Source organism: Pleurodeles waltl, chromosome 1_2 (assembly GCF_031143425.1).
Source record: "Pleurodeles waltl isolate 20211129_DDA chromosome 1_2, aPleWal1.hap1.20221129, whole genome shotgun sequence".
Classification (NCBI taxonomy): domain Eukaryota; kingdom Metazoa; phylum Chordata; class Amphibia; order Caudata; family Salamandridae; genus Pleurodeles; species Pleurodeles waltl.
The window spans coordinates 492,023,320-492,043,767 of record NC_090437.1 but is presented as its reverse complement, the minus strand read 5'-3'; the positions used below and the strand labels follow the sequence as shown (position 1 = coordinate 492,043,767).

Here is a 20,448-nt window from a genome sequence, read left to right as displayed (position 1 = left end):
CCAGGGAGGGCGTCTAGGGCGATGGAAGGGAGGCAGGTTAAAATGTTGCAAGGAAACGAGAAGGCCTTTAAAGTGAAGAGCAGGAAACTGACCCTTGAGTGTAATTCTTCGCTCTGAAACATTGTTTCCCTTTTTTGTGTGAAACAGTAACCAGCGGATTGTGGCTCTTCTCTTGTGAAGCGGCATCCCAAGCTATTTAAAAAGCGTCCATTAACAATCAGCGATTGTGTAATATATTTTTACTCCTAAAATCTAAACGGCACTTTTTTGCTAGGGATTTGTCGCCGATAATAAGCGATGTTAGAGTTACACAACACTGTGGCAACATGTGCAGCTCCACATGAAGAATTAAAGGCGGTGCCCTCCCTTTCGGAACTTGATTTTTGTTGTACATTAAGCAAAGTATTTTCAAAGTGCGGATTAACCCGCTGGGCTACATTCTAAATAGGTGTAAAATTGACAACATATGAAGCATTCGACCGTCGTTACATGTTAAATATGACCATTTTACTTGACAAGACTCAAAATACGTTACCGGCTCCAGGTACTCCAACAGAGGTGTCCTACTGGAATTTAATTTCCGATTCGTCGGCACCTTCTTCCAACCATCTTGCTCGAATTTGCATCAGATGAGGAACATTTCCGAGTTGAACTCGGCACACTTTTATTTGCGATACTATCCTAAAGTTGCTAGGTACTTTCATATTTGGATGTGAAGGTCCCTAACGTTTTTCCACTTTAACTTTGAAGCGCTTTATTTATCAACCGTGCATGGCGTGACGCCTCCCTGACATTCTCTCCGTTCGCACTGCTATTAATTTGTCCAAATTTCGTTCTAAAGCTGCGAGCTATGTGGGTATAATCTAGTCCAGTCCTAAGAAAAAACACTTACAGTATGACATCATATCTCGATAATGAGCATTTTTGTTGCGAGGTGAGTTGCAACATTTGCATATTAAAAGTTTATACTAGTGTGTTCTAGTCAGTTAGTATGGAATAAAATCACCTCTGTGGGAGAAGAGACACCTTGAGATTTGAAGGATGAACCAAGCGACTGAAACAGCTAATCACATTAGACGAAATTATCCCCCTTCGGACAAACTGCAGAAGTGCAGGAGCAGACGGCGATCAAAGGCGGTGGAAACCCAGTCCGTGCTCTCTAGATTCCACTCCGCAGCTTCCGGGCAGCCCGCTGCCAGCACTTTTACTATTGTATGGGCCCCAACAGAGAGAGCAAAAAAAATAGAAAAAAAGAAGCAGCGAGCCAGCCTTTGTGTGGGAAGGCCCGGGTGGGGAAGTGATTTTACACTCCCCGGGCAGGGCACAACTCGTGAACACACACCCAGCCTGCCAAGGCTGCCCCCACCCGCTCCCCATGCCAGGCACGTCCGCCCCCGGGAGAGGGGAGCCGCAGCGCCGGGGCTCCGGCTGGGCACGGACGTCAGGCGGGCCGCCTTATGAATATTGATGCGGGAGGCGAGCCCGGCTCAGAGAGGGAGCAGAAGGAAGCAAGATGGCGGCCCTCTAGGACTGGGCAGGAGGGAGAGCAAGGCTGCGGGCTGGATCCGGGCGAGGCGGAGGGCACGGAAAAGAGGTCAGAGCGCTGCTTCTCTGCTGTGGGTCTCCAACTCTTTTCTTTTTCTGCTGGTCTGCCCTCTCTTCCCTGCTCGTCTCTAATGTCCTCTTCACACACCCCCCTCTTGGAGTAACCCAGTCTCATAATAAAGAGGGGGGCACGGTCCGCACCCCCTCAACATGGCTGACAAATGTAGTTCTTAAATAGAAAGAGTTTTCTTGCTCGCTCTCGGTCTGCCCCCTTCAAACGGCTAGGCAGGATTTATTTTTTAAGAGGCAATCGCTCCCTGTTGTAGTGGGTTTATTGTTTTGGATGCTTCATTTTTTGTGCTTCACTGATAGTGAATGTGACAGTAGTTTTATAGTTCATCAGATGAAAAGATGAGGCACACGGTAGGAGGATCCGCCGAGAGAGTGACATTTATAGTGTTTTTTCTTTGTTTCGGTTATGTTCAGGGGACGAGTGTCTTTTACAGGACACTAAAAAGAACGTGTGTTCTTTTGGCTTGTCCCAAGTCCCTCCGCCTCTGGTTCCCGTCCAGGGAGGGCTTCCAGGGGTCTCGGAGACGGACACAAAGGTATGGGCCGAGTGGGCCACTTTGAAGCCAGTACCCTGCAAGGTCAGGGCCGAGGCAGGAGTGAAACTCCATCATCCTGGGGGGGATATGTGTGATCCAGTGCCCCTTCCCACTCCGCGTACCCCTTGCTATTTTTTTTCTAGTCTTTAATTTCGGTATTGCTATTTAAACCCACGCTGTACAATTCAGTTCATGCATTTCCTGATTAAAATGTTAATTTGAACATGAGTGAGGCGCACATGGTTAACGTTTGTGCCTCCGCACAATGAAGGGGCATTTAAAGTGAGCCACGGCAAAGCAGAGCGGAGACTTCCTCATCTCATGAGCTTCACTCGTGCCCTGGGCCACACGGCTACAAAATTCAAGATATCACTCATGCAAATAGTACCATATATAGTGTTTTAAAACCCTACGTTTGGAGTGGGATGAGCATGTAAGAGTTAGAAGTGCGCATGGCACAAATATAACCAGTTATTGCTTTTACTGGGGTGCATTGGTTGTTAGAACCTCTCATCACGGTCATATGGGGTATATAAATGCCATGTACATGGTTACCTACTGACATGCATTTAGTACAAACATGTATATCTCTTTCGCACGTTTATCTGGGACGGGCGAATATCGTCCCGTGTTCAATGCCATGTTACAATTTCCAGCAGGGCTTTAAAAACAATCGAATTAAAATCCAAGATGAAGGCACCCTATCATGTCTTTACAGCGAGGCTTCCCTGTCAACCCTTAAACACATTATAATCATGGCTGCTCCTATTATTTTCGAGAGAGAGATTCACAAGCTGGAAAAGGTCCTGACATCACACAAGTTTCGTGTGTGTGTTTAAAAAGCTTGGTGATCCGAAAGTTCCAGAAAAGGATATTATTTATCGAATCAAACCCTGTAGGTTGTTTCTAGGCAAGTCAGACCAGCCATTTGCATTTCAATGGCTGCATGGAGCATCGCAATACATGTGCGAGGGGGGGGGAGGTGCATGGGGGGGGGAGGGGTCACTCGTATGTTGATTTGTGTATTTACAAGTGCATCACCCGACAGGACGACCGGCCATCGGATAAATGCGATAGTTAAATGGACCGAGTTGTGAGAAGCGCACGCGTGTCAAAGGAATACAGCATCGAGGCGCTAATTGTGGCGTGATTGAAGAAAATGGCAAGGAGGTTTCTGAAAGGACACCAACTTTCCAGACAGCCTTCCCTACTTGGCCTTCTGCAAGGAGGATCGCGTTTGGAAACACTCTACCAGCTATCCCCTGGAAAGTGGGGGTGCAAACCTCAGAGTTGTGCAAAGTGCGTTCGTCTATATAGTGCATGCTATCAGTGTGTACCACAAAGAGATACACGGGGGGCATGTGTATCCCAAAGCAGTGCAAGGAGTGGAACGAGTGGGCTTGTACCCTGGAGCAGCGGACCATGCTAACTTACCACAGAGAAGCGCAAGGTCTGCGCGCCCACTCGGGGCTACTCAAGATGTCTATAAGCATCTCCTACGTATGGCATCATTGCATACACAGGGGTTTGAACATTTTAAACCCTGTGTTGTAAACGCATTAAATAATATTTACAGTGACAGAGTATTGTCTTCCTTCATTAATACTTGGTTATTGAAGCTCAGCTCCACCGTACTACACCCCATGCCTTGCAGGCGCAGGCATAGCTCTGCAGTAATGATCCGAACCCAGTGCCTTGCTATACCTCCTCTGATGTAATGAGTGTGAGCTGCCAGGTCTGTAATTCCTGGAACTGCACACACCCCATTAACCCATGTAAATGGGTGAGGCATGCAGACGACCTGCTAGAAAAGCCCGTCGCGGCCACGCACACCAAGAGTTTGCATCAAAATGGTGCGAGCAGATAGTCCGGTCAGTATTTTTCAAGCATTCCTCTATCATTTGTTACTGCACACGTGGATAAACACTCGGGCAGCTGAAATTGAGACAGTGTAGCGATCTCGAAGGAGGTCAACTTCATGTCCTCATTGTCTCCAACGCACAACAGTAGTTACAGTTTGAGCTGACCTTGCATTGCTTCTGCTCGTAAGCACTTGCAGAATGTTATCAGTACTAAGGCCCTTTAAACTACGTCTTTGGCAGGAAGCCAGACGCTGGCATTGTTTTGATGCAGTGCAAAAGAGCCTAGAATCTGGCATGCCATCGCTGTTTCAAGAGCAGGGCGTGTGCAGGGCATCAGAAGTTTTGACATCCAGAGTCAAATGTCTTTTATATCAAGCTAGCAACGTTAAAAGCCTAAATAGACCTATTTTAGTGTTTGGTTGCTGATTTGAGAAAATTAACCCTGATGCCGTTTGTTCAGGAAATAGGAACATTCGTTTGAAAATTCAGGTCATTCAAGCTAATTTCAAACCTTTCTTACAGATTGTGATCTTTTTATTCAGCAGGCATCCATTGTTATGGGCAGTGTTTGAACAGAAACTTGGTACTTTTTATTGGCGCTGAAGGCTAATTGTTTTAGACAAGCTTGAGTTTTTGGCTTATAAAACTACTATTCTCAGCTATTTGACTCTCCTATGGCAGCGGATTGGATTTGTGAAGCCAAATGCTGCTAAATGTGTAACAACACAGGTTGCCTCTTCTTAATGAAATTAGGATGCTAAGAATCTTTGATTGTTGGTGGACATTAATGGGCAATTAGACGAAGAGCTCCATTACAAATTCTTCTATCATACATTTATCCTCATATGCATTTTGGTATGAAGACAGAAGATGCATATTTTGCCATTCTTAACATATGAGCTTGCTTTCACCAATGTCAGGATACTTCCCCACACACTGTTACTTGGAGACGAGGATGAATGATCATGGACGCCTGGAGTGAATATTGAATCTAAATGATGATGAGACTGCTAAGGACCTCCTGTGCACAATATGCTCTTAAATATCTTTTTGTTGGCCTGTTTAAATGTCAATGGTAGGACTAAAGTATTACCTGGATCTTCTGAGTGACATCCTGAAGGAACATTGCTAATCACAAGCTTCTTTGGAATTGTGGAGACTATTGAAGAGTCGCTGGTAACTACTGCATGTCTACTTAGTTGTCTTGATGACTTCTCAGTACTTTCACCAAAGGGAAACAGTCAAAGCGTCCTAAACAAATACTTTGGAAAAGTCATTTTTATGGTACCCTCAAAGCGACTGTGCAAAAAAAATATGATCTAAGAAATATTTTAACTTTAGGCCCTAGCACGAAATGGTGTACATGCTGCCCTGCTTATTTCAACCCTGCGAATGGACATACATGGCAGTGAAAGATTCTACAACCTGAAGTCATCTGAGGATAAGGTGGTAAACCACTGAGCGAGAAGCTAGATTCATACTGTGGCCTTGCTGTATGAACAACTTAAGTCTTCTGTCTAGAAATCCGTGATTTCAAGAGCAAATGGCATGCCCCTTCCAAACAAAGGCACCTGTAGGTCAGACCTGCAGCTACATCTGCTAGAAAATGGGCATCAGTGGATACCATTTATAAAAGTGACTTCGGCTATTTTGCCCACTTAGAGAGCACTAATGCTGTCTGATGTACTGCCTGTGGAGAGCTCTTGTGAGTCCAATCAAGAAGTACGTCTTTCTTGTGGTATGTCCTCCAGTTTAGGAAAGGTGCAATCCCTTAGAACATCGTAATTGACTTTGTTGGCAGGGCACAATCTTATCCAATGTACATAATTCATGCCATACTCTACCACAATGTCTCATTGATTCTCTGTAAATGGTGCAGATTTTTTGCTGTGTCTGTTACGGACGACAGTGATGTCCACTGGAACCCAATGAAGTGTGCTTGCAGGCCTTGAATAAGGTTCTTACAGTGCAAAAATCCATCCACATGCATCATTACTTGCTGACAAACATGGACGTTTTCTACTGCAAGTTACTTTAATAGGTGAAGGTGGGAGGGAAGGGACATACAAATCCTGTAACTATATCTGTGAGAGCATTTGTTTGACCTTTTGTGCTGCACAAAGTTCCAATCCAGAGTCAAACTGCGAGATAGTTGAAGAGAGTAACCACTGCTTTACTGTTAACAGAAACAGAAGTTCTACATCAGTCAACAGTACAACCAATTACTGGTTAAGGTTAATGCTTTTTCTTGCATCCTTTTGTGTTTGGTTTTGTAAGCTCTCATTTGTCATGAACTCTAAATAATTAGGGGCATTGTCTGTGTTTGGAATGTCTGCACACTGCTCTTTAGGTGAGATCCTTAATTTTTTTTTTAGCAGTATGGCAGTGTCTGCCTAAATAATTTTTTAACTGCACCCTTCGTGAACCTCTTGCTGGCAATGAGCCATAATCACAGCTGCTTTCTACTGTAGTAAGAAATTGTAATCAATATAGGTGAGAGATACATTTGCCACTCACAGTAGATAGAAAACAATGGACCGTATAGAGTACTAATGCCACACGAGGCAACACATTCAGTGTTTGGTATTTTAGACAGGTTAAGAAGTAACATTCTATTTTTTTAATTGTTAAACCACCTATCAAGTTAGTTACATGGACTCTCGATGTCAACGTTTGTTAATGGGTGTTTGATGTGACCAAAGAAAACTTGGAAAAATCTAACTGTTGCTCCTCTGTGACTATAAGTTGCCTTCATTTGGAAAACTTAAGGCAGAGTTGGAAAGATACTGAAGGTTGTGTTTGTGAACGCTACAGAGTTAGGGTCAAGAGTATTTTGTGTTTGTATTTCTACAAGTGTGGCCAAAGTACAGCAACACAAGTTGATTATTTTGGTTCATGTGTTACATTTGCTCTTATCGTACAGAACAGTTGCATGTGATTTTCATGGAGCAGGCTGTTTAAAAAAAAAAATATATATATATTTATTTTTTTGGATGGGGTTTTCAGGTAGTGTAATGAAAGTAAGTTTGAGGGAATCTGACTATAGCAGGGACGGTGCCTAAGACATGGGGCTGCTGGTAGAGCAGACACTTCAGACTGAGACAAGCTTTCGCCACGCAGTGGCGAGCACATGGCTCCACTATTTACAAACACAGCCTTAGAATTCCTCCACTGTCATTATGTAACCATAAGCCAGCGAGCATGAAGCGTACGAGGCCGCGTCAGCCGCCTATCCGCCACTCGTTTATTTTTGGCGGCTTTGTGGTTCAATGCCATTCTTCTGAATCTCTATGCCTTTATTTCTCTCAGAATCTTCCCTTTGCAATATAGTTTAAAGAAATAGAATAACTTTCCCTTTTTTGCTAGGACGGCGCAGCTTTCAAAAATAGATAATGTAACATTGCAAGAGGAGCCTTAGACGAGTAACAGTGGAAGACAGATTTTTCTTTTTCTTACAGAGACCAGTTCCAGTCCATTCAAAAGTCTCAATCCTTGTGAAATAAGTTGTTTTGCTAAATTTCTTTCCACAGTAAGGATTCAAAGGTTGTGGGTTTATAGCCGTATGTCTAAGTGATGTTGCAATAGTTAGTTTGGCCCTAATTGCTACAGTGCTCATTGACAGCTATGGACTAAATGCATTTACATTTTGAATTTAAGGCTCCTTTCTGTACAATACTGTTTGTTTTTTGCATTATTTTATTATTGTTATTTTTTTAAAAAGCTTTTTGATTGTCATTTTGTTTTAAGCCTTCAGTGCATAGTATTTCAATCAGGCTTGGATTTTTCTCATTGAGTAATAATTCTTATTGTAAAGCATGAGACACGTTGACAAGAATATTGCATTTCAACACTTTAAATAAGAGTTATAATTGAAACCTATGTCATTTAGTTGCTCTCTTCAGAACTTGGCTCGGTGTCACTGAACCAAAGACTACACTCCTTCTGGAGCTACCATGTATACTGAACCTTCGGGAGGCTGGCTAGACATGGGTGCAGTGTTTAAGTTTGATGTCCAAGACTGAGGACTATCTACCACCCCTGCTCCTCTTCAAAAGATAATAGTTTTCTACAATAGCAGCTGTATCTAAATCTCCCATTTTCTTCAGCGATAAGTGCAGCCACTAACCATATTATGAATAATTTTTTGCATGGCAAAATAATGGCTGCAGGTCATTTATTCTTTTTTTATTTGACTTTTTAACAAGGTGTGTTCAGCTTTGTCTCAGTTGAGCAGTGACTTGTGTGGCAAGGTGAGGCAGCTGCGGTTTGTGTGTGACCTTAGAACATGACTCTCGTTCCCGACCATCAAGCTAAATAATGTGGGTTTGTTAAAACTGATTCCTGTTGCGTGGTCAGTACACCTGCTGGGAACTTTCATCCTGGTGCTCCCGTTAGGTGCATGTTCAGTCAGAGCTTATTCCCAAGTGAAGAGACGCACTAAAATAACTCTGTGATGAGTCCTCCCGAAATGCATCCACTGGTGGATAAGGGCTTTCTAAATGTATCTCTGTGTCTATCTTGATGTCCTTGGAAAGTGTGTGCAGCTGTACCACCGTCGTTTTGTGGATTGTACTAGGTTGGTTCGGGTGCTGTGGTTTTGCAAGCTTGGTTAATGGCTTTTTTGAAGGAAGTTGGAGTGACAATGCAGGATTTGTCTTTCTATGCCCGTCTTTTGATTTTCCCCAGAGGCCTGAGGGCCACTGTGTTGCAGGGGGTTGTCTTAATACAGTATAATCTGCCCTGATGTGTGTAAGAGAACCAAAGGAAGTAAAGGCTCTTATTATGGTGAAAGGCATGTCCTAAAATGGCCTCACTCTGTTCAATAATATTAATTTTCTTTGTGTTGTATCTCTATTACTAAACCTCTCGTACTCTTCTCTTGGGAAGAAGGCCTAGGTGCAGAGGCTTATACCGTGAACTATTTACCATCCATGTGCATGGGTGAAAATGGGACGACCTGAAAAGTTTAAAGTTTTGTTTACAATTTTACTTTAACTTGGTTTCTGTTTATTCTATTCAGAAGCAAGATGGTTGCACAACCTCTGAGGGTGCGGTGTTTTCTTGCATAGCTGTGCATCTGAAAATCTTGTGCTGCTAAAATGGTATTGTGGTACACCCACTAGTAATTCATGGCAAACTTAAGTTCTAACTGGTCAGGGTATGGTGAGGGCAAGCTCTTCTGTCCCTGCCTTTATGTTCTGCTGCAGAGATATCCTCGACAGGGTGAACAGCAAAATCGTGTTTGAAACCAAAAATATAACCTTTCACTCTATGAAGAGGTGGAACTTGCGCAGTACCAATTAGACTGGCGTGCTTCATATAGCTATAGGGCATATGCTCAGCAAAGGCCTTAATGAGAGTGATTTGACTATTGAGAAATGGTACTTTGGCCTCTATAACCCTGGCCTGCCAACAGGCATGGTTGCCACCGTATGTCACATGTTGTTGGCTCTGCTCACACGGTCCTGCAGTGAAGAGCAGATATCATATGGAGGCAAAAAGCATGAGATGGAACCTCCTCTGCAGGGTCGGTTTCCCACTTGTTTCCCACTTGTTTAACGTTGAGTACAGATGATGTCCATGGAGGGGTTTGCAACCTCCCCAGGACATCAGCCGCGGCCTTGGAAGCATTTGTTTGTATGTGTATATTTTTTTACGGTGCAGCACTCAGCACAAAGTGCCCCCTTCCTCAATGACCACTGCCTGTCCCTCGTGAGAGTAATGAGCTCAGGGCACCTGGCCAACCCCTTTAAGCCACCTCCTTTCACACTGTAAGATTTATCTCAAAGTTGATACGTCTGCTAACCTGCATGTTAAAAAAAAAAAAAAAAATACAACCATCAAAGGATTTCCTGCTCACAACAAATATGGGTAGCATCTTCTTGATATACGTATGGGTTCATTTTTTTTTGTTTAGTCATTGTCAAAATGGTGCACTATCATCCAAACAGTTTTAGTGAACTGTTCAAATTGCTTGGCATGCTTTTCAGTTTCCATACCCCATTGTTTTAAGTAGAATCTGTTGGTGCAATAATGTTTTTAAATTTTTATAGTTTTTGCTAAATCTGCATGTATTGGTTAGACTAGAGGTCTTGACAGGAAGCTTATTCTTTGACTTAATAAAATAGACACCATGTCCTCCATGCTGGTTTAGAGAAGGAGAGTGTTTCGGAAATGACCGGCATTGAGCAGGGGCTTGTACAAGTTGCCTCATGCCATCTGTCTCTTGGCTCAGAGACAGCACTCAGATACATTGTCAATGGTAGATTCCTTTGGTGTATCTGCTTTCAACTTCTTTAAGTATGTCATCCGTTATTTGATTTATATTTATTTGAAAGATAGCAGGTGAGAATTTATTTTTTTACTCAGTCTACTTTTTTGAGAAAGTTAGTTTCATTGCTATAAGTAAATACAGACACCTGTAAATGGAAATTGCTAGCTGTCTCCTTTTCCCCTCCTGCGCCTTTCACTATGGAGAAATCTGGCAAGTTTCACTTTCCCATTGTGCTTATTGATGTAAGGTGCAGGTGAAGACGACTTTGGAATACTTCAATCTGTTTTTAAAGTCAAATCAATTTAAGGAACTTTTATGCAAATAGACCATCTAGTTTGCACTTTCCTGAGCCAAGAGTAGGGCATCAAATAATGTTCGTGGAGGACAATAACATGGTTTAAAAAGATAATATGTGAATCGATTGAAAATGGTTGGTTACAGTCTCCATATCAGTTTCTATATGTGCGTCTGCATACTCCTGTTTAATTGTATGTGGTTCTCTTTTCCCATACATCTAGACTCCTGACCTACATCACAGCAGCAAGAGTTCAAATTCCCTGGCTCGGCTTCATTTGTATAAGAGCCAGCGGTTATGTCGTTGGTAGGCGTTGAGGATCACTAGGGCTATGACGCTGTGTCACGTGTTGGCTGAGCACATGTCCTCATTGTTTACGAGCGTGGCATGAAAACTAAATGGGATGTTCATAGGAAAGTGTCATAGCTCCTAGTACTGCCGAAGGCCTTAATGCAGACGCACAAATAGGAGGGCAGGGAAGTGATTTGAGACAAGCAGGTCCCCTCCAGCTCATAATTTGTTTACCAGAAGGTGCAGCATTTTTAAGTTCCAGTGGATACTTTGCTTGAATTGCTGGTTATGTAGGTTTTCTGTCTTCTTATGTATTTTCTGTGCAAGTGAATAGTGTACAAGATAATTGGGAAAGATAAACCTAAATGTTTTCTTTTCTAATCTAACAAGCGAAATGCATCCAACAGAAATCATAAATAATCCTTTCTAAATTACTTACCACTAATCTCAATATGCCTGCTCTTTTCATTATCTCAAACATTAGCTATGAGATTGTTGCACCACCCCAGAGAGGTTCAGTGATCTCTGTAAATATATATTTTTTGACTAAATATATTTTTCATTTTTAATCTCCTTCCTGGAAGAACTCTTCTGTGTTTGCATTACTCATGTATTTAGGATCTTAGCACAAACCAAAAAACTGTGCAAGAAGTGAGTGTCGATAAAAGTCCTAAAATGAGGAGGGCAAATTCTGAGTGATGGGATTGCTGGTAAGAAAATCAGTAAGTAGGTATTTCCTTTTTTTCCACAAGGACACACCCTCGTGGACGACATATACCTCACACTTTGCGCAGTAAAACACAGACATCTTGAACTCAGTGTTTGCTACATTCCTGGGAGTATTTATAAATACCAATTATTGGCCAAACTTTAATCTTAAACTGGTTCTCTAAGCCGCCTTTGTAGGTACACCCACATATTGTAGGTAATGAGACACAAATATCAAGGGAGAATCCCTCTTTGACACTCTGAAAGTGGGATCTGTTTAAGTTCTCCCCAGAAGGCTAATTTTATCATCGGAAGTGACCCTTACAATATAGTCCTATTGCATATTTAATCAATTAAGCTTGCTTTGGCTTGACACCATCTTCACCAATGACTCGGATTTAGGCCCTCTATAAGTGCAGCCAAATGTTATGAATTAACTCTCACGCTGGGGGATTAGGGTGGAACTGTCCAAGTACACTCCTAAATCTCAGCAAGGTTCCAAAAAGTGCAGCTATTCCTCCTCACAGGGTAAATGAATAACTTTAAAATAGTGGTGAAACAATCTCAGAACGAAACTCTTAGGATACTTTAGGATCTAACCCCATACGTAGCTGGAGTGTGACTCAGTCACAGAAACTGTCTTGTTGAGAAACTATGTCACTAGGGACATCAACTGTCTTGGGCTTCTAGCCACAATTATAGCTACCAGGAAAAAAATCCCTGGTCATTTAAAAAAGTAACCTCTTGAGACAGAGGTGGAGAACTCCACAAATCTCAAACTTCCAACCCCAGGGTTACTGCATGCTCTAACGGCAGCCTACTGAACACTTTGGGTGTTGTGCGTCGAGTGTAATCTAAAATGCTCCTGCAGGAACTCGAGGACTAGAAACACATCGTATTCTAAGAGAACAAACCATTCCAGTTTAGAAATTCAGTGTGTGGATCTACTCAAAACCTTGTTGCTGCATAGGATCTCTGTAACACTTGTGTATTTGTGCATGAGTATATATTTGTACTTGCTGGACAGATGCTTCTATTTACCTATGCACATAAAAAATGGCCTGCATCACCGCAGAAAGAGAGTTAAGGAAAAAAAAAAATCACTTTGCTTGGCAGCGTATGTGTTAGTGCCGGCAGTTACCTCACTGGTAGGCGTTGCAGTCAGTCTGATGCCTCGTCACGTGGTGGCTACGCACATGGCTTCATTGTTTACAAGCACGGATCTAGTAACTCAACAAGCTGTTTGTGGAAGCCGACCAGTGGCATATCTCCAAATCCTGCTAAACCCTTCTAAAGAGGACATGGATGTTACTCCAGATACTAGGCATAGCCTTGTCCTCCTACCCATCCTTTGGAGGGTGCAATTTATTTGTATCCTTTGGATATTTTGTTTGAATATATTATTTATCCCAAATAGTCTTGACGTACTCTGCGGTGGTAGAAAATGTCTTTACTTCAGGGACAGGAATATTGATTCAATGACTTGTCAGAGCGACATGAGCGGAAACACAGCGCAACTTCTTGCTGAGCCGGAATATGCAGCTGATTCACTAGATGGTAACAACGAGGCTTCATGGTGTGTAGCTGTGCATTGTAAGCTTCAGGAATAAAGTGTATTGGAAAAAATGTGATTGGTTTCAATAGTCTAGGACTACAATATTCCAGAAAACAAGTTAATGCTTATAGACATTATCGTGCTAGTAATCTTTGAAATAACAAAAACAGCGGACTGTTTCCGCAGCAGAGGACTTACTGTTGCGTGCAGTTAGAACACCCCAATCTCCCTTAAACTATTTAAATAGTAATTAATAATTTTCCAGTTCACTCATACTGATCTGTAGTGGTTAAGTCCTACAAGAATAAGTGCAGGGGCCCAAAGTTTTGATCGTAAACCCGAGGCCAGCACTATTGATTTTCCCTGTTGCCAAATACCAAGGCTGAGTAGTCTTAATTCCACTTCATGCTTCTTTAATCCACCACCAGACACTCCCTTTTCCTTTATCTCACTCTTGCAGATTCATACTTTCTTCTTTTGTCACAGTGTTTCAGTCTTTCTCTTCCTCCTTTTCCCCCCTTGTGTGCTTTTCCCTCCCTTGCTCTGAGTGTCAGTCTGGAGAGGAAAAATAGTTGACAGTGGAACCGACCTGCTACCACCGGCTCAAATTCAGCCCTGCATAAAGGTCTAGTTTACGACTAGCTACACAACTTGCATTTAGTAGGCTTAATAGCCGTCATATGAAGTTTGAATTCAGTTCTAGTGACCTTTGAGAGCCCAGAATTCTTTTGCAGTTTGTTATGGCGAAGTCATGTGGCTATTTAAAAGGGAAATTCCAGGCAGAAGGCACAGCTGAGGTAAATCAAAGAGCTTTGGCTGTTTGCACCACAGCTTCAGTAGTGATCAGTGTGTAGAAGTAAGTCGAAAATATCAGTTTTTAATAATAATTTTGTGATTTAAAATACTAGCACTTTCCGAGGTAACGTTGTGGGAGGTTGATAATACTGTCTTGAAATGCACTGCGCATAATGATTCAGACCTTCATAACATTTTCTTTGTGTGCTTATGTGTTCATATGTGCTGTACAGAGAGTTCTACTGAGCAGTGCACATTAACTGCTAAGCTATATCACGGCCGCATGAGAGGAGAAGGAGTTAAATCTCCTGGCTCAGACGCCTTAGGATTAGTGGGAGCGGTTACTCCGCTGGTAGGCGTTGCAGACAGCTATGATGCTGCCTCACGTGGTGGCTGCGCACATGGCTTCATCATTTACAAACATGGCCCTACTAACTCAGCGGTCTATTCCTGGAAGTCAGCCAGTGGCGTATCTCCAAATCCTGCTGAACGACACAGTACACAGCCACACTTAGGAGTATAAGGACACAAATCCAGACATGAGGTGTGACCTTGTGCTAGTAATTTACTTACTACTCATTTGTCTGAAGGCGCACTGTATTTGTACTCCATCGGATGCTTTCATTGACTAACATCTTCGGACCAAAATATTCACAACATGCTAGAGGGTTGTGGAGAATGTCAGTTCCACTGTGAAGAACCGCTGGTACAAGGCTTTCCAAAAGCATTATGTGCAGAAACCCAGTGCAACATTTGTAGGACTATGTAGCTAATTAACTGGATGTGTACCTGTTGCTTTGTACACATTAAAGAGCAGCATAGTATCAAAATTCAAATAATTTTAATTCCATGCCACCTTTACCCAGTTTAGGAGTACAACATTCCAAAAATTAGGTCAATGGGTTATAGGCTCGTTATTTTTTTTTAGCTTTTTATGAAACATAGGAGACTTGTCGAAGCAATCTTTTATGCAGATACTGGGACCTCGAATGGTAATATCTAAATAGTAAGGGTGCGTTTGACACCAATTTATTCTAACGTTTTCCTTAAATAAGCTTAATGGTAGTCATCTGAAGTTCATATCATAGGCCATTAAAATAACCATTCTGACCTCAGAAGCCTTTTATAGTTGGAAATGTTGAAGTCATGGGTATGTGTACGAGGGAATGCTCCTGGGCAAGTCTCTTTGATTGTCCCATGTCCTTGGCAAATATTTTCAGGAATAGACTGCCAAAACTAGTCGAAACCCCAGAAGCAAGCAAGCTCACAGCAACTCTTATTGTAGATCATGTTAACTGTTGAAGTGAGGTGCACAAACCATGCAGGCTAAGAATAAAATTCACTATAATGTGAGTTATGAAAAGTCCCCCACAACTCTTTCCCAACCATGCGTGCCCCTGTTTGTGAAGAACCCACCCCATCAACATATTGTAATTTGGAAATCTGGAAATGGCTTCCACAATTGTCCCATATAACAGCATGCTAAGTGTATTTACAGACTTGTGCCCTCCTGTTCTTAGACTTCTGGGGGGAACCAGTAATGAGGAATGCCCCGCCCCTTTTTTTTTTTATTTATACATGATTTAGGTAGCAGTAGTAAAATAACGTTTATGGAGACTAGCATTTCTGATTCTGAGGGTTATCAACCAAGCAGACTTTTCTGAATAAGATAATGCTTTTTCAGGCAGCAGTGCATACCTCGCAAAGGCAGTTAACAAGAGAACCCTAGAATTCTTCAACTGTCTTTTAGGAACAGTCCCCTCTCAAGTACAAAGCTTCAGAGTCATCCACTGCACCACTCGCATATGCTCTTTGTATCCTAATTGTTAAGTGATGTGTTTGCATACATTTAGAAGTTTCTCTGCTGAATTTTGTTTGAATTTTGTTTGAGTTAGATATTACACAAATGCACCAAATTAGTTTTAAAGTGTCATAGTTCACAAGAGGCTTACTATATACAATGAGAGCAAATTTGTCTAAGAGACAGTTGAGATCATCTTTCCCCTTTTCTGGTGATTCAGTTCTTCAACTCTGTATGCTACTGCTTCAGTTGTGTTACCCTGTGTTATCAGTGTAACTCATTTTTGCCCTATGCCTATCCTCACATCGGTGCCTTTCTTCCAAACTCTGGGCACTCTCACTGACCTGAGTGACTATTGTCCGGCATCTTCATATTTCCTGTGGCTTTAATAAAGGACATGTGCTTACGTTCAGGGACTTTCGCATCCAATGCGTCCTAAAACACAGTGTGCAGTGCATAGGTGATTTCCAAAACATAGTCTCATTTGTCTGGTTGTCTTTGTGCGCATTAAAAGTGTTCACGGTTATGTCCACTGTGCTGATTTGCTTCTGGTGCTTTGGTTAATGGTTTCTGAGGAGGCTGGAGTGACATGCCGGGTATTTAATAGCCTGTGTGCAGGTTGCCGGCCCCTTCCACAGTAATCCAGTTTGGGAAGGGATGAGAACACCCTGGTGGAGACCCTACCCCTGGGATTCATAGCGTAAGGAGGGGCAGAGTTTGGGGGTACTAGAAAAACAGTCATGATCTCATCCACAACCACCAACATACGCAGGAATGAACTATTTTCAGTCAGTCGGGAATGTGGATGTATTAGCGTACTCTGTTAAGGCTAGGCATCCATTGGAAAAACTCTGTAAATACTTTGTGAATATGCTTGTGGTTACTGCATATAATTTTGATTATGATAAACAATCCCTTGTCAATAATAAAATACGGCTGGGGGTTTACAACCCCTAACCCCAAGGGAAGTGTGTCTGAATTTTAAAATAGGCTTGGAGGAGGGTGAGTGGTGTTTGGTGGTAGGAGGCCTAGCGATACCTGGCCATATGCCAAAAAACGGCGAATAAAATGGTGAAGCATGCCCTACAACACCCACCCCCTGCTCACAGTGATGGGCACAGTGCATAGCTTCAGAGAGTTATTTATTAGCTATTTCTACAGCCGCAAACTGTCAGTGTCTGTTTAACTTGTTACAGGTTAAATTAAGTCCTAGATGGATCTGTTCCATCACAGCTGCCCTTCTTCGTTGTTTCCCTGCCTTAGGACCTTTCCTTTCAAATGCAAGTTTAAAACATTTGAAGCTGAAAATATTTACCGAAATTTAATGTTCCATTTAATTGACAAAAGTGCACGTGCATAGCATAATGTCATATGCGTTTACATGAAATATTGCATAGCTAGTGTTTGGTGTGGGGTATCACCAGTTTAACTTCTGTATCTCAATGTATAATCAATAAGTCAGCTTGCACAATCCTAAACCTGCCCTGTTGAACGCTGTTTTGCCAACAAAAATTATAAAACCAAACATCTCAGCCCTGTGCTTTTTAAATGAAAGAAGTTCATGCCTGCACTCTACAGTTTGTGTTAAAACGTTGCTATGTGTATTGTATTTAATTCCTTCATCCCGTTTCTTAGATTGGAACTTTTGTTGCATCTATCTTTCTTGCATTGGTAATTGTGACCTGGAAAGGCAGTGCAACACACCTGCAGACCTTTCCGCCATTGAACAGTGAAAGGTGCTCTGGATTGTGGTCTAACTGCAGTACCTCATGAACCATACGTAATTATATTGTATCAAATAAGAAGGACGTTGAGCATGTTGAGGTTCTGTGACATAGGTACTCGTGTCACACTAAGATCTAATTTGTGTTGGTCTTTCTATGAGAATTTTTCCACTTCTGCCAATCCTCTGAATTTTCCTACCCTTGTCTGGGCTTCCTGCAGGTCACTGATCCGAAAATAACTTCAACCTTGCAAATGTAATCTTGACATGATACTGATGTAACAGTGACATTGAGTTTCTGTGTTTTGTATATACAAAAATCTTTTGGAGAAATTATTTTTACAATATCACACATTATTTAAATCAAAAAGGCAATTCCACTATAATTTTCTGTTGCAAATGTGTTTCAGGAAAATCCCCTTCAAATCCATTAAGTCGAAACTTTGCGGCTAACTAAAGGAAAGCCTGCAGTGTAAGGTCTAAAAAGTATTTGCAGCCACAAGACAACCTGACTACGTTCTTAACTCCTGCACAGAGGTATGTCCCCTTCCAGGTATTAGAGGTTGGACAGTAACACGTGGACATTTTTTTACAGACGGCCCATGCTTCTGACGGCCCAATTCTCTGTCATGTATGTAGTTTATGAGGCTTTTTCTTGATTACGAAGTCACTGAGTGTGTTTTTTGTGAATTTGGGTTTATTGCCTGTCGCAGAAAAACTCTTCACGCCCTTGGGGTGAGTGAATAAAAGTTATATGACGTCTACTAATTCGAAAATAAGCAAAATAAAAGCTCTCAAAAGTATCTATTATTGATTGCGAAGTTTCAAAATCCCTAACAACTGGAGCAATACATATACTGAAAGGTTCTCCGCATATGCTGTTAGTAACTGAAGCTAAAAAAAAAATTCTCCGGTGTAAAGCTGTGTTTCCCAGTTATTCATAACTTTCTGTGAGCGTACAAAGTCGGCAATTGTGTCTCTTTATAATGTGCATAGCCTTTTCTTAATGTCACACACTTTCCAACTTACTCCCAAAGAACTTGGCACAATCTTTTTGCTCCAAGTTCTTGCTTGCCCCAAGAAAATTGGCACATTCCAATGTGTGACATAGGTGTACTTTATTTGATATATATAGAACGCACAATGTATTGCCTCCAATCCAGACAATACTAACTGTCCAATTCATCCAAGGTATCAATGAGATGCAGAGTGAATGTTAACGCACACAGCCCGTTTTCAGTTTCCAAGAGACCTTTCCGCTTGAACCAAGTCTATTACAAGAGAAAGGTACGCGGCTAACATGAAATTACACAAGCACTAGTTGGCCGAAATATGTGTGCTAAGCACGATTTTGCTCACGTCCTAAAAAATAATTATGCAGAGCCTTAATTAGAACTGGAACAAAAAAGAACCTGGCAAACTCTCTTTTGATGTCACGTTGGCAGAGATCGCAAGAAAAAGAAAGACCAGTCTTGGGGCGAAGTCATCAAAAGGCTATTGTCTGTGTTCGATCACACCTACATGTTTGCATCTGCAAATCAGAAAAATGCGGAGCTGACTTGCGTTTTATGCCCTTTTGCAAAGCATGCTCTTTTCACAAACTGTGCTTTCGAACGTATTAGCCTGGTTTGCCTTTTTCCATTTTTATTTTAGTCTTGTCATGTGGTACTTTGGCGTGAGATGCAGAAGTGAAGTAGAATAAGGTTATGGCAGGTTGTGCTGAGGCTAGACGGTTAGCAGCAGAGCAGACGTTTCAGGCCGCGACGAGCACGTGTTGCACTATTTACAAATGCGGCCTTGGAATTCTTTTGAAGTCATTACGTAACCATCAGCTGGTGCGCGCAAACATTCAGAATCCACCAATCAGCTCCCGCATTTGTTTTTGGTGACGTTGTTATTGATTATTAGGTATCTGAAAATATGTAGTCGTTTTTGGCTGAATATTGACTTTTCCATTTTTTGTAAAATAAAGTGATTGAGAAAAAATATGCTTTAACCCCTGAAGATTCTTTCGGGTGAAGAACAAGGCGTTGTTTTTTTCAATTTTCAGTGATTTGGATTGTTTTTACACTGTACACAGTACTTTTACATTCTTTATTCTGAGAGATGTGTGTTAACGTTTACAACAAGGATTTATGGTTTGAGACCAAATCAGTGTTAATCGGATTTCCAGTGTTGGGGAAAATGGCCTTCCTTGATGAATTTGGCCTACAGTGTGACCAAAACATATTGAAATTACTGATGTATACTTTATGCCTATAAAATCCAATTATTGGCTTCAAGGTGCTGAAAAAGTCTAGGGCTCAACTGCATATTGACAAATCAGAGATGCACTACTCCGAGAATACCCTTGCCTTGAACCCATGGGACTCGAAAAGGCTACGGCTGGAGAATGGCACAGATTCTAAATTTAGCTCCAAGATGTAGAAAGATATGTGACATCTGCTCAAAGATGATGTATCTAAAATAAACCGTTCAATGGTACTTGAGTCCTTCTGTAGGGCAAAAAAGATGACTGCGAGTAATTTGTTCCACGAATCTCTTGCAAACCTGGTCAACTGTGGGTATGCATTTTTGTAACAACAGTGCAGTGACTGTATGTGGTAAAATACAGTGACTGTGGTCCATATGTGTCACACCATGACTCTGGTTCAGCACCACAACGCTGCACGCAGTGGATTTCTCATATCTGGTTCCTGATGCAGCATCAGTGAGTCTTTCCAAGTTGTTTGTATAGCACACCTCTATTGTTTGCATTGTCCCAAGGCATTTCCAGAATTGCCATTCACAGTTCTGAGATTCTCGTCAATCAAATTTAAAGAGGGCATTTATATTTGGTTTAGTTTTGTATTGTTTATAGTTGTCATAGTGGAAACTGGCTAGCAAGTGCGTTGGTTATGTACATGTGCAGGATGCCTTCATTTTCAATGCAGCATCGCAGATAATAATTTAGTGTCTCAAAGAGCCTGTAATTTCTATTGTGTTAATTTT

At 41.8% G+C, this 20,448-nt stretch overlaps 1 protein-coding gene across 2 annotated transcripts in view; it reads left to right on the top strand.

Annotated features, from left to right (window-relative positions):
• Nucleotides 1-1,191: 1,191 nt before the first annotated feature.
• The window catches only part of TET2 (tet methylcytosine dioxygenase 2), a 208,574-nt gene continuing 189,317 nt past the window's right edge, over nt 1,192-20,448 (top strand). Inside the window, exons 1-2 of one of the 2 annotated variants that reach the window (XM_069241407.1) lie at nt 1,192-1,594; nt 17,868-17,994. The gene's annotated coding sequence lies outside the window, so the exon portion shown is untranslated. The remainder of the gene's footprint in view (nt 1,595-17,867; nt 17,995-20,448) is intronic. The other variant, XM_069241398.1, reaches the window with a different exon arrangement.